The sequence below is a fragment of the Oryzias melastigma genome, linkage group LG22 (assembly GCF_002922805.2).
Source record: "Oryzias melastigma strain HK-1 linkage group LG22, ASM292280v2, whole genome shotgun sequence".
Taxonomy (NCBI): domain Eukaryota; kingdom Metazoa; phylum Chordata; class Actinopteri; order Beloniformes; family Adrianichthyidae; genus Oryzias; species Oryzias melastigma.
Genome location: NC_050533.1, coordinates 7,497,056 through 7,506,828, shown reverse-complemented (window position 1 = coordinate 7,506,828; position 9,773 = coordinate 7,497,056). Strand labels below are relative to the sequence as shown.

The 9,773-nt window shown below is 35.7% G+C and overlaps 1 long non-coding RNA gene across 1 annotated transcript in view; it reads right to left on the bottom strand.

Moving 5' to 3' along the window:
• Nucleotides 1–7,068: 7,068 nt before the first annotated feature.
• Nucleotides 7,069–9,773, bottom strand: part of LOC118598039 — an 8,035-nt gene continuing 5,330 nt past the window's right edge. Inside the window, exon 2 of the long non-coding RNA XR_004947090.1 lies at nucleotides 7,069–7,804. This is a non-coding gene — a long non-coding RNA (uncharacterized LOC118598039). The remainder of the gene's footprint in view (nucleotides 7,805–9,773) is intronic.

Genomic DNA, 9,773 nt, shown 5'->3' with positions numbered 1-9,773 from the left:
AATAAGCATTTTATACTACTTTGTTTCTCGTTTAACTGTTTCAGAAATTCTTTTATTTGAGAAAAGATGGTCACGATGACCCACTTTTCAAACAAGTCCCGCTTGCCGACTTAAATGAGCCTCCTTGGCTTGTGTCCTAAATGTGAGACAAAGTGCTTTGAAGCCTCTTCTCCTTCTAATGATTTTTTTCTGGCTCATCTTGTCTACAGTTAATAAAGCTGTGAGGGAGGTTGTGTGTGTGTGGAAGCGGCTATGCGCTGGTTGGGGATGTGTGTGGGTGTGTTGTTTGAAAATGTTTTATCGTCGTAATACAAGCATAATAATACGAGAACCATTTTGTTCTGACATCGTGAGGAGGAACTTAATGACTTTCTCCTCTCATTACCCTCCAGTGGTCAGGTTTGGATGTAAATTTATTCACATCAAATTAAAGTTTTCTTATTTTTCTCTAAGTAGCTGCAACTGTAAAAACACTTATAGCAGGTTTTTTTTTTAACTCCAGGGTTTTGGTGCTTTTTTATGGAAATCTTGATAAATTATTTTGAAATGCACATTAAATTCTTTGTCGTGAGCATCAGGAAAACTGAAGAGAATCAAAAACATTTGGTTGAGAAAACTGTCAAACAATATAAATTTGCCTTTGTTTTATCTGAAAATCCACTGTGTTTTTGGTATTTTTAACATGTTCTTTTAGCATTTTTTGTGATAAAGAACAAATATAAAGACATTTATTGCATTTTTGAGTATTCCTTTATTCAAATCGTTGTGAATCAGATGAAAAAATTCCATAAGCTCCCTTTTGATGCATCCACTTGCAGAGAAATAGATCCATATATGTCTTCGTTTTCCTCTTCAGAGCTGATATCTGGCTCCAACTGTACTGCTGGATGGCTCCAATATTGATCCCCATTTTTATTGCCCTGCTAATGTCAAATTGGGGTTGTGAGGGGCTGTAAGCTAGCAAGAGAGCATAAAAACAGAGGGATGATGGGAAGTGAGGCATACTTAGTCCACACCAACAGACCCGCCCACAACTTAGAGGCAAGTTTCTGACAAACTATTGCCACCCTGTAGAAACTATGTCCAAGAAAATGACATAGACTTTGTGTATTTTGGCTAAAACTTACACAATTATGATTAAAAGACTATTTAAAAATAGATTTAAAGATGATTGGAGTGAGACTTTAAACATAAATCCACTTTTAATGTGAGTGCATGCTTCAGCACTAACCAAACCATATTTTAAGTTATTTAAAACTATTTATTTCCTTTAGCCTAAATCCTGTTATAATCACATAAGTCACATTTAGCCCCTTAATGCCTGTTGTCTCAAATATGCGACAAACCAAATTTGCTATAAAATTACCTAAATGTAGCATATACTTAAAAGCAAAATCCCAAGTGAATGACTTTTTTTGATAGCTGGGAATACGTTTAAGCATTAAGGGGTTAAGATCAAATGTGGTTTTTTTTTTTTTTACCTATAGCATGCTAGCTGTCAGCAGGTGGTGTATGAAGGATTCAAAAGCAGGAGAAAGTGCTTTGATGTCAGGAACTTAAAGCATTTAATAAATGAACCAACAAAAAGGACAAAAACCATGGGAGCAACAAAAAGGTGGTATAACAGAACAGAGCAGATGACCTGACAGGGAAGAACGGAAAACCAGACACTTAAATAGACCAGGGGAAATTAATTAGAATGAAGACAGATGTGAAACTTGACAAGCCTTAAACTGATGTGACCAAATGACAATTCGAAACAAGACCAAAACTCATAACATAGCTGACAAAAACTAAACCAAACTCCACAATGCTCACAGTACCCCTCCCCAAAAGGGCAGATCCCAGATGCCCAAAAATACCACACCAGACAGGAGGGCTCATGAAGGAACATACATAACTCACATAAACAGATATTTACAAAATAACACTAATGATAAACTGCTTGTTGGAAGTCTTCTTTTTGAGTTTGCTGTGTATCAAATGTTAAGACCCCAATGGACTGCTGAACTGTCCAGGGTGAGGCTCCAGCAACCCCTTGACCCCAGAACATGAATAAGGAGAGAAATGAATGGAATTTTCTCACCCCTGCTATGTATTTTTGACCAAGCTTTCCAAGACAATAACTGAACTAAAAGTTACAAACCGTGGCACAAACATTTGTTAGCAGGAGTGGGCTTTGATGACAGCATTTTGAAAAATATTTTTTGTCCTGACCACAAGTGCATCATTCCCAAAATGTTCTTTTTAACACAAATATAATTTTCCTGCAGCTCATGTGAAAAAAAAAAAAAAATAAATAAAATAAAATAACAGAGAGAATAGGAATATACTTCCCATCAAACTAATTTGACAGGTGAACTTTGACCCTACAGCTGTCAATCAAACTTTTTTAAAAGAATATGTATCACACACAATTTAATCCAAATATTCCCCTAACAAAGTAGAATGTATCAAGTTAATGATGTGCATGGAAACATTATCATGGTTCTTAACCTGTTTCAAATAAATACCACAGGTGAGGCTAACACAGTTTCATTTATTCAAACATTTTCAAGTTTTTTGACACATTTTCCATAAACAAGAGAAGTATTCAGAAACAAAAAGCTCTGTAAATTGCTGTCAATGACCAAATGTGTCTCTTAATTCAACAACAGCTTTATTATTTTGATATAAAAGCAATTGTTCAAATTCTAAGTAGAATTTTTATGATTTAAAATTGAAGCTCAGCATGTCAGGCTGCATCTTATTACTGTTGAAATTAGGTGACTAACTAATTACCAAGTTAAATGATTCAGAAACGGCTGTTATTATGCTGCTTCGTCTGAAGAAAACTTGGGAAACTTTGCTTATGGAAATAAATAAGTTTCAATAAAGTTTCAATATTTGTTCTGATCTCCTTATTGTCAAAATAGCTTTAATTATATTAAATATTTTATCTGAAATACACATTTTATTTAATCACCACAGTGTGTGTATATGTGTATGTATATATATATATATATATATATATATATATATATATATATATATATATAGCTTAACAAGTGTATTAACTATCTTTGTCAACATTATAAGAAGTGTTCTGCAGCACCTCATCTTACAGAAGTTTCATTAAAATAAACATATATATTCTATAAAAAAAGTATTAAAATTAAGAAATCTCTCCAGTAATCTTACCTCAGAAATCCTCTTCACCTTGTTGTTGCTGGGGGGTCTTGAACCTTTCTAATGATCTCCATTAAGCCTCAGAGGTTCACAATCACAAACAACAACAATAAAATGTTTCACATTCTCAACACGATTTACAATCTCTCACAGTCGAGCTGAACCTGACACTTTAAAAATGCACTTTTCCCAAGTTTTTACATTTATATCTGGATTTGTCACGGCTTTCACGCCCGTTTCCTGATTTTGATCACAGGATTTATTTCTTTGCATGAATAGAGAATGGCAGCTGGATGTGTGCGCTCTCTGTGACCAGAATGCTATGACAAATCTGGTAGGGAAATCCTCTTGGATCTCTAATTGCGGGAAGAGTGATGTGAGGAGGGGATTCAGAGAAGTCACGACATTTTTGTTGGAGAACTAGATTTGACTTTCTTTTTAACTCAAAGTTTACACTTTATTTTCTAATATTGAAGTTTTTGACTTTGGATTTGTGCTGATGTGACTTTGTGTTTGTGTGTTAAGAATTTTCCAGCAAGTACTGAAAAAGATTAGCTGTCATTGGAGATTATGGTTGCACAGTTGTTGGATTAAGATTTAGGTAAATACATGCATCAGATGACCCCACTTTTAATGCAAACATGACTAGGATAGCACAAAGGCAACCTGGCTGCAGACAAGATGGCGCCCAGACATCATAGCGGAAAGTCCACAGGTTCTCAGGCTTATAGCACCTTTGATCAAAACCTTTAATGTGAAAACAATGGTTTAGTGAGCAAGATTAGTTTAAAATGGGACAAAAAAACGATCATTGTATCATTCCTTTCATTTACGTTAAAAAAAGTGTTCAGATTTGTAAAACTTTAAACCTTTTGTTTAACTTTAGCTACAGTGTTTGCTCTTTTGATTTAAAAGCAGGAGGGGGGTGAACTTACGGCTCCAGTGGAGGACTTCCTGTTCCAGCGAAAGATGTCTCGGCGCCATCTTGTTGTATGTTGTCAGGTCATTTTTAAATAAAACAATTGAACGAAGTTGGGGAATCTCTGATCTATCTATTTATCTATCTGGAACGATTATATAACGTTAGGATAATCAGAGAGGCCGAAGTTCTGGGTGGATGGATTAACTTCTGCCACAAAGTTTGTTGTAAAACCATGAGAATCGGCTCAGCTCGATACATATTGAACGTTTTCTGAGGCAGTGTGTTCAAATGAGTTGTGGAATTCACCACAATCTCAAGCACATTGTTCAGCGAGCATATTTCCGCTTCAAACAAAAAGGGAAGGATTTCTAAAGCTGAGCATGCTGGATCCAGGTGAAACAATGGCTTAAAGCCTGCTTCTGGGCATGTGTGAATTAGCCAGCTGTAGTTCTTCAAATGAGTGGGTTTTTTCTTGGTTCATTGCCTAATCCATTATATTCAAGAAAAAAATCTGAGATGTGTTCTTCATATTTGCCTCCAACAAGATTAAACCAGTATTCATACTTTTCTGTGAGAAATTGTTTTGGCATCATGAAGTACAAGGAAGCAAATGTCAAAATCTGAAGCTTTACCTTGTCATTTACAAGTATATTAAATTATTTAACCATAAAACATGCTTGAATGGAGCAGAATAATAAGATAAGTAGTTGTGCTCACTTAGAAGTTAATAATACTGTTCCAACAGACTTTCACATCAGAAAATTTGTAAAGGTTCTATAGATCTATTGAGAGAATTAATTAAAAATAAAGGCTAAAGAACATCACCAAAATGTGTAACCAGACTATACACACTTGTCCATGTGTGTGTGTGTAAAGTTGGTCTTTTATGAGGAGAGAAAAAGTAAATGGGTTATCTGAAACCAGCCCCCAGTGGTCATTTGAGGAACTGCAAGATTTAGTACTCAGCTGTGTATAGATCACAGCTGAGATAGTCCATCGGTGTGTCAGCAAGTTCAGTCTGCTGTAAAAGTGCCATAACTTTAAATAATAATTTGTCTGTTTTATGGTGGAGAAAAACAAAAAACGAAAGAATTCACAGCAATATGAAATTAGAATTTTATAAATCACAGGAATTTCCTTCAGTTTTTAGGCAGATAATCAACACAAAATCCAAATGTAAATTAGTAATTTAAAAACTACAATAAATAAAAAAACCAGCTCAGTGGCCTTGTGGTAGAGTGTCCGCCCTGAGATTGGAAGGTCGTGGGTTCAAATCCCGGCCGAGTCATACCAAAGACTCTAAAAATGGGACCCAGTGCCTCTCTGCTTGGCACTCAGCACTAAGGAGTTGGACTGGGGGGTTAAACCACCAAATGGTTCCCGAGCGCGGCTGTGTCTGCAGCTCACCGCTCCCCCAGGGGATGGGTCAAATGCGGAGAACAAATTTCACACACCTAGCTGCGTGACAAATAGTGGGACTTTAACTTTAAATTGCTTTAAAATGCTACAGTCAAGCTGTACATAAGGGAGAAACTATTTATCTCATAGCTATTGATCATTCAGACTTTCTTTTAAATCCAGATATTTATAAATATATATTTTTCATGTCAAACTCTTTTGGAATTTTGTTAATTGCTGCTACTTATTTTGAAAATGAAATATGAACAGCCTAAAAAGCTACTTTGTGCTCTCCACTTATTTCATATATTTTCCTAATTAAATTTTTTGGGACATCATTCAAAATGCAACAAAAAAAAACTTTTCAGATGATTTTTTTATTAAACAAATATTTGGATTGTTTACTTGAGTATTAAAAATTTCATATGTACAACAGGTCTTAAAATAGTTGAAATAAGGGCCAAAAAACACCAGAAACTTGAAAATGTTCAGCTGGAAGGGTATCGATCATCTTGATAAATTCACTGATGTCACATCTGCAACATGATTAGCTTAAAAAGACACGAGTTAGAAGAGCAGAGTCTCTCAGGAGGACATTCTTGTCGGTAAGGAGACCTTAGATCTGCATAAGAGCATGGGACCTGGGTAATAGCATGCTAAAAAAGAAAAGGCATAAAGATACAAGTTTACATAAGTTTTATAGCAACATGTCTTCCAACCTAAGGAAGGTATTGTGTATTTTTTTGCAGAATATTATGAAACCAAAGAAGTGTCACATTATCCTGGGTTCACACTGCATCCAGTGGTCCGTGTTCGTTTTGTTGTCTTCAAATATTTGCCGGACTCTGAAGCCAAACCGAGCACTTTTATTAAGTTTGGACTACTGACAACCTAACAGCGAGTGTGAAGTGCAGCCGGTACATTTTTCAAAATAAAACCTATATTTCGGCTGTACTCGCTGTTATCGCTGTGTTGTAAACATGACGTCATTTTGACAACCAACTCCGGGCTCCCCTACTTGTTACACAATACGTGTAACGCAGTCAAATATGAACATTTAAGCCTGTATTAGACAAAAATATGGATAAAAGTTCTGTGCTTACCCATTGAAGACAGGTTACGCAGAAACAGTGCTGTGAATTTAATTCAAAACCATAGTAGAAAGAGTTACTAGTATTTCCTCTATAAATGGCGGGTTATTACTAAGTGAGTTCGTAGTCTTGCGAGGTCAGCAGGACCACACCCATCCATCCGTGAGTCATCTGCCATAACTAAACCGCTCCGGCGTCCGGATGCAGAGCGGTAAAACGAGCCCTGAATTGATCTGCACAAAGTCCAGATCTTTCACCCACAAAGTAATTCTAAATTTCATTAATATGCATAACTTATTTTTTAAGAAACCACAAACTCATTTATAAAAAATCAACATTAAAATAACCCGACAAGAATTGAACTCCAACACTATCCCTCCACATGGAGTCAAATTTATCAGAGGTTACTTCTGTGCATAAAATTGGTCACATATCTCAGTCTAAACACTACGTCACTTATGTTTAAATAAGATGTTGGCTCATTTAATATTTTTTTTATTTTACTTTATTTTTTATAAAGTTTTACAACTTTTTCTAAAATTGGATTATTTGTGATACAAACCATTAAACCATGCCAAATAAAACATTTGTGTCACATTTCTTTAAATGCTGTCTAAATAGATATTTGTAAAGGTTAAAAACAATTTAAAAAAATGTACATTTGCTGTTTTCTTCATCATTATTCAAATGAAAGCCAATCTGTTTCATTTTTCTGTTTATAAATCGCCAGATCAGACGTTTAATTCCACATTTCGATAAAAATTACACATTTTTATGTGTTTTTTTTGCTTGCTTTGAGGAAAAGTCAGTAGGGATAGAATATTCTGTACAATTCTACCAGAAAATCCAAACGGAGCAGGACAGTTTTCCATCGTCTCCACAGTTCAGAGTGCAGCCGGACACACCGTTTTAGATGCTTGTTGCCACTTGGAAAGGTCAGCATCATCCTGGTTCCATCCATGTTTATCACAGGAAGAGTTCTCATTGGAACTTGGAGTCTCGAGAGTCCTCCGCTGTGCACACTCTACCAGAAGTTAGTTTACAAAGTTGTGTAGATGTAGACAAAGATTATCACTACCAAGTTGAGGATGGTCCCAATGATGCCCAGCATGGCCAGAATGCTCTCCTCCTTACTTTCCTTGTCTTGGATTCCCTTTTCTTCATCACTGTAGACAGTGTTTACCATTTTCCCTGGAAAATTCTACAGTTTTCGTCTCAGGCCAGTCTGGAAAAAGAAAGGAAAAGATTTATGAAAAGACACAAAGAATTCATCCAAGCTACAATGATGTGGTTTGTGTTGTATTTCATCTGGTTAAAAAATATAAAGTTTGGAGTGATCCGGAAAAAGAGACAAAAGGCAAAACTGGAGGTTTTCTTCAAGAATTAGAGATAGACAGCTAAAATAAAGAATAGATACATCAGAGGGACAGTTCATGTTTTATGTTTGAGGATTAAATTAGAGAAACCAGGTTTCAAGGAAGCAATTAAAGACCCACTCCAATGAAAATCAGGTTTGTGGTATTTTAACATGTTCTGATGAAGACAAGAATGAAATAAAACTGTGTTTCTGAGTATTTCTTTATTCAAATCGTGGTGGATTAAGAGCAGAAGAAAAAAAACTGAAAAAGTTCTAAGCTGTGACGTAAAAATTGAAAGACAGTCCATTCAGATGAATCCATTTCCAGACAAATAGATCCCTTAACATCTTCATTTTCTTCGTCTGTGCTGTCATCTTGCTCAAAACTTTACATCTGGATTGCTCCGATATTGTTTGCTATTTTTGCTTGGGGTTGATGGGATATCAGCTGAGGCTTACTTCACACCAACAGTCCTCCCCACAAGATGAATTTCTATTGAACTCCTGCAGTTTTTGTTTTATTATTTTGGCTAAAAACAGCATAATAACAATTGAAAGAACACTAGGAACGATTTTACAATAGATCAAAATATGATTTAGAGAGTGACTTGAAGCAGGAGGGATGTTAGTATGAATGGGGAGAATGCAAGAACAAATGGAGGCAACTCCTTGAATGGAACATGGAAAGTAGACCAAATATTTCACTGCATGTGCAATTTTAGGTGTTACTTTACATTTTAAACAAAAAAAAAGATTTTTAGTCATTCTAATTATTATTTTTGCCCAAACATAAAATCATTTTATCTAATTATAACTTCAAAGCAAATATTTTGCAATTTGGTCATATAGGGATTCAGTTGTGCAGTCTTCTTTACATCACCAAAATTCCAAGGATAATTTGTCAGCTGTTTTACCCAATTATGAGACATTAGAATTCTGAAAAATTCCTAAAAATTGTGGTAAATTGGTGTTTAAATTCTTTAAATCTTTTAGAGACAGAAAGTGATTCAATGATTCTGCATTGCAAAGGAAAATGATTTGATTCCCATCAAAGTGTCATAATCATGAAACGAGCAGACAAAGAAGTTACCTGTTTTATATTTTTCCCGTCCATTTGGTATACTTTTGGTTCAGGACCCCTTTACGCCACTTTTTGATGTTTTGGATGTCCCCAACTTTACATTTTTCAACGCACTGGCTGTTCCCATTAAACCTATGTCTGAATTCCTTCCCTACTCACTATATTGTACACTGATTGAGCCTTTGCCATTTTCGTAGTGCTGTCCAAATCTACAATTTCAAAATCCAAAAACTTCCCAGAAGTCTTTATGAAGAACTAGAATGCATCAATGGTCACTACATCAGCAAGTATAGACCACAATGCCTTGCGGTCAAACAATTTTTGAGAAAAAATCCTGTTAAAATGTAATTTTCTAACAAATCATCCACGTTTTTATCAATGAAACACATTTGAGTCACAAAAGAAGTTGTGAAATGTTCATATTAATTTGATTTTCACGATTTTCACAAAACGAAGGAAAAGTAGTGAGCATGGTGTCCAAATTGCTTCTAAAATCCGAAGCATTATATAGTTTCGCACTGTATAGTTTTTTTGTAGGGATCAGGGTGGGAATTTGGACATAGTGAGTATAGACATAGTGGGTCCTCAACCCTAAGGACGCAGAACCTGGTTAGGTCCGGTATATTTCCGCATCCTGAGAGTTGGGGGCCCCTAATTAGCATATTTTTTCCTGTCTGTAGCCTGGTACCAAGCAGAACTTGGACCGGTACCAGTTCGCCGCCTGGAAGTTGGGGACCCCTGATTTAATGGGAGCAG